We start from the raw sequence: 5,496 nt of genomic DNA on the forward strand, positions 1-5,496 counted from the left end.
TCATGCTCAAATAAATTGGTTAGTCTCTAAGGTGCCACAAGTACTCCTTTTCATCATCTTCTTGGTGTGCCTGCTGCTTCCAGCGTACATGTGGAAGGAGAAAGGCCAAGATACGCTGCAACTCTTCCTTATTTTATACCCTCAGTCCATGTGATACTTGCCCAGATATGTCCCGGTGAGCTTTGCTAAATCACAGTGATAGAGTAAACCCCCATTGTGTGCACTTGGGTGACTGTCATTTGACTGTAAATCCCTTGAGTACAACACCCCTGCTGATTAATGGTCATGGAGCACCATCCTGGGCGTGTGTCCTTTGTATATCACCTGCAAATTTACAGCATATTTCAGTAACAACCATACAGCAAAAATCTCATAACTGTATACATACTAATGCTATACATATTTGGACAGAACGGGTTTTAGCAGAGCATGACTTTTCATATACCTTACATGGCATACTTTGTATGAAATATCACAATTACATGACAGTGATGAATATGGGGGTTTCAGGGTGCTATTTTGAGGTTATAGTGTGTCACGGTGGGGTGGGAGCTCCAGGACCCTAACCCAGGGTTTGTCTGTCACCGCCTTTGCTGCTGACCAATGCAATAGTCACTGGAAGAGACAATCTGGCTAGGCAGCTGAAGGGTGCTAACTGAAGTCTCCAGCCTGGAAAAAAAGTGTGCCTTTGTGATCAAATTCCTCCAGTATTCAAGGCAAAGTAGAGACTGTCCACAGGGCAAGATGAATGTTCATGCAAGTCCCCTGGCCTGTAGACCCCTGCAACATAGCCCCAAACCTCAGGCAGGGAAGTGGCAAAAGGATCCAGACGTTTCAAGCGTGTTAGCAGAGTTAGTCAAGGTCACCTTGACTGTCAGCACAGCCAATGCTGCCCTCTCAAGTGCACTGGAATGGGAAGATGCCCATCAGCTTTCAACCACCCATGTCATAGCCTTTGAGCAATTTTCCATAGGCACCACTGCTTTACCCTTTTCTCACCATTGTTTGCCAGTACACTGTCTAGCTGGGAGAAATATAATGGTTTGTCTTTGAATAGCACCCATCAGCTGAAGGTATGTTGACACTGATGGTGTAGTTGCCGACTTGGGTAGAGTTACCCAAGTGTCACGGATTCACAGGTCTCGTGCTCTCTCCTGGCTCTGTACAGTACCTGGGAGGAACCCACTTCAGTATGACAGCCCTTCCCGGGGGTGGGGTCCACTCTCTCGGGTTAAGCTATAGGCCCCTCCGCCTCCACCTCTCTGACCCTCAGTATGCCTGTCTCTCAACGTGGGCCCCCTCAGGGAGTCCCTCGTTCTGGACCCCCCCGGGGCCTCCACTTCCAGAGAGAATAATGCAGTCCTGATCTCTGGACTGGAGTGATTCTCAGACAGCATAAAACAGAAGTTTATTGAGCAGATGAACCCAGCACAGGAAATTCTCCTGCCCCTCAAGCCTAGCATCCCGCAGCGCAGTATATCTAAGTCTGTCCCACATCCAAGTGGGCTCTGGCTGCTCTCTCTCTGTCCAATCCAGCAGCCCCTCATTCCAGCCGATCATCCAATATCATCTCCCCCAACATCTCCTCCCATCTACTTTTTCTTCCATTCCAGGTAAACAGGTCACTGGGGCCCTCTCTCTTCCGTTCTTTGTTCTTTTCTGGCTGGAACTGGTTGGTCAGGACACCGGGATCCTCTCCTTTCAGCCCCTTGTCCTCCCACAGGCCAGAACTGGCTGACTGCCAAGCTGGGGTGGGACTCTTAGTCACCAGTGCTCTATCCACTGTGAAGTAGTACTTTTTAAGGGATACTCTGAAATTAAAAATTGAGCTCAATCAAAATCTGCTCTGCATCTAGGGGAGAACTGGCTGTTTCAAAGCAGCCAACTCTGGTGATTTCACTGCAAGTCCTGTGACATTTGGTGTTTTTCTTAAAGTCACATCTCCAGGAGAAACTCAGCTTTTGGGTTGTTTTTTAAATAGCTGAGAAAAGCTTGAAATTGAGGAAAAAAAGGTGCACTATGAAATCTCAGGCACGAGAGGGAAGGAAAATGAAAATATATAAATCTCATTATGTTTAAGCCAATCTCATGCCTTCTGGGGGCCTGGCTCCTGATCTGGTTCCTGTTTGGAGATTGGAAATATGGCAATGAGTTCTGTTTGGCTTGGGTAAAAAACAATTTGCATTCAAGAATATTTTTCTGTTTTTGCATAGTACAAAGGTCTGAGATGTGTGGGTTTGCCAGGAAGGTTCCCCTTGAAAAAAAACAACTGACTTTGACGTTTTCATGGGCTCACAGTACTCGTGCTCTCTCCTGGCTCTGTACATTCTCCCGGAGGAACCCCCTTCACTGCGACATCTGTTCTAGCGTGGTCTACTCTTTCACGGGGGGTTAAGCCATAGACAGCTCCATCTCCTGGAACTCCACCTTTCTGGAACTCAGCACGCCTGTCCCTCAGGTAGTCCACTCGGTCTGGACCCCCCCGGGAGTACACCCCTCCAGAGGGAATAATGCAGTCCAGATCGCTATACTGCAGTGACTCTCGGGCAGCATAAAACAGAAAGGTTTATTGAGCATATGAACCCAGCACGGGACTCTCCGTGTCCTCAGGCCCAGTATCCTGTGCTGAGGCACAGTACATCTAGGTCTGTCCTGCATCCAAGTGGGCTCTGCCTACTGTCTCTCCAGTAGAGAAACCCCCTCTTTCCAACGGATGCATTCTATAACACCTATCAACAACCCCAATAGCTCCTCCCTTGTGATTTGTCTTACATCCCAGGTAAAAAGGTAAGAGGTGCCCTCTCTCATCCATCCATTGTTTCCCTCTGGCTGGAACTGGTTGGTCAGGTGGCCGGGATCCTCTCCTTTCAGCCCTTTGTCCTCCCACAGGCCAGAACTGGCTGACTGCCAAGCTGGGGTGGGACTCTTAGTCACCACTTGTTAGGGAACCCCATCTCCAGGCCATTGTCCAGAGTTCCCAGATGCTAGGCGAGGTCACACCTGGTCCTCTACAACAACAAACCCTCTCTCAACAATGTGCTAAACACACAGCACACAGAGACACACACACACACACACACACACTATTCATGTAAAACACTACCAAAATCCCCAACTTTGTCACATCTCTCCTGCACTTTGAGTCTGAAGTGAGTTGGGTCACTCCAGCCAGTGAGCTGTGGAAGTTCAGGCCCCCCTCTCCAGGACAAAGCATCAGCTATAACATTCATGCTCCACCCCATATGATCATCCTGGTGGATCAGAGTCCACCTTAGGAGTTTGGCATTAGCCCTTTACCCGTTGACCATGGCAGGGTGGGTGGTCAGTGTACACCATAAAGCACCACCCAAATAGATAGAGCTGCAGCTTTTTAAGAGCCCATCTCAGGGCCAGGCATTTCTTCTCTAGGGAGGAGGAGCAGCTTCTTGCTTAGGTCCACAATGGGGTCTTTCTCCCCCTTCGTAGTGGCCTGTATCAGCACTGCACCCAGCCTTCTGTCTGAGGCCTGTCAGAGAACACCCTGAAGGATTTGTCCAGATCTGGGTTTATCAGCACCAGCCCCTGGATTCGAGCCTCCTTCAGCGCACCCAGTGCCCCAGCACTGTTAGGTCCAGACCACCCTTGTCTGGCTTGCCCAAATTACCAAGCTTCGTAATGGGAGCTAAAGTGGGGTACAAACCTTCAGCAGTACCCTGCCATCCCATTAGCAACCCGGGCCTGTTTCTTGAATTGAGGAACAGGCCAATCTCTGGTTATCTTCACCTTGGATGCCTCTGGCTTTGGGCAGCTGCTTCCCACCTTGTGGCCCAGGTACAACACATCTGCCACCCTCATCTTACCCTTTCCGGCCTCTACCATCCAGCCTACATCCAGGAGGCATCCCAGGCCCCTCTGCACTGGAACACTTGTTTCTCCCAGGCTGGGCTGAAGACATAGATATCATGAAAGTACACCAGGCACAGTCTTCCTCCCCGCTGTGTAACTGATCCCCCAGGCACTGGGAAGTGGCAGGCACCCCCTTGAGGCTGAAAGGTAGGACAAGGAACTCAGAGCCCTCTAAGGCTGATGGGAGCAGATTTCAACCTGGCAACTGGGTCCAAAGGCACCTGCCAGTCGCCACTGGTGAGATTTGCAGTAGTGAGGAAAAGCCCATGCCACACATACCTTGTCTAAGATTTTTTTAATTCTAAGCATGGGGCAGGCATTGAACATGGTGACAGCACTGAGCTTCCAATAGTGCACACTGGCTCTGATCGACCCATCTTACTTGGGGAACAGCACCACGGATGAGTCCCAGGGGCTGGAGGATGACTGGATCACCGCTAATGCCAGCATGTCACTGTTTTCCCAGAGATTGTGAATGGGGAACACCTCCCATCCCCCCCTGGACAGCTAAATTAGTGAGCTCCCCTGATCTCTGCAGGTGGGCAGGGGTTAGCTGTTCAGAGAGGGGAAGTTATTCCAGCAGGAGGTCGGCTCCTGGCTTGGGAGAGAGAGATTCACTTTCCCCACCCTCCCACCTACACGGCTGCACCAACAGTTTCCCTGTCAAAGTACAGCTTCTTCATGTCTACATGGTACAATTGCCCAATTGGGCCGCTCCAGTACATGACTCAGCTGGTTGTTGGTTTCACAGGGCTCTTCCCAGGCACCATGTGCACTGAGCTGAGACCCCCCCCCACTTCCGGTCCCCGATCAGGCACATTGTTGTACCAGCCCTTTTGCAGTTCCTGGGCCCCAGCTAGGTTCTTCCTGACCAAACCCATGAGCTCAGTGAGCTTTCCCCAGAACGATAGTTCAGAATCCACCACTGTTTCCCCGTTTATTTCTCATCAAGTCCAGGGGTCCCCTTCTTCTCCTTCCATACACCAACTCAAAAGGGTGGACCCCTGTGAATTTCCGGGGCAGTAAATGTTCTGTACCCACTCTCGCCGGGTGCGCTGCATCCCCTGATGTTTAGAAGAAGGGACATCCCACCGGTGGTATTTCTGGGAGACCACCAGACACGCTCTGATCACCCACATTTACTTTTCCCTCAGGGAGCCCTTTTTTAGTACTGGGTCACTTTTCTCACCTGGAGCCTTTCCTAGGATCTTGCAACACCATGGCCCACAAGGCCCGCACTTTTTCAAGGAGGGATTCTGCTGCGGTCAGTTCTAGAATTCAGCTGCTGGGTTCAGGGACCAGCCCTCATTGCTGTGCCTTAGTTTTACCACCTTGGTACAAGGCCTTGGTCTCAATCCTGTTAAGCCTTGTCCCTGGCAACTCACTCCCCGCCACTGGCGGTTCCACACACCCCTGCTGGGCGGATTTCTGGTGCCAGGCCAAGTGGCCCTCCCTGACCTCAGCCACAGGCAAGGACCAGGGTGCTGTCTGGCCAGTTTTTCAGTCCATCCCCCATCAGTATCTCTGCAGGTAGCTGATCATGCCCCCAACCTCTTTTGGGCCCCCATTAGATGTATCCTCGCTACAGGACTTTCACTGAGGGTCCGACCA

The sequence above is a fragment of the Lepidochelys kempii genome, chromosome 10, assembly GCF_965140265.1.
Source record: "Lepidochelys kempii isolate rLepKem1 chromosome 10, rLepKem1.hap2, whole genome shotgun sequence".
Classification (NCBI taxonomy): domain Eukaryota; kingdom Metazoa; phylum Chordata; order Testudines; family Cheloniidae; genus Lepidochelys; species Lepidochelys kempii.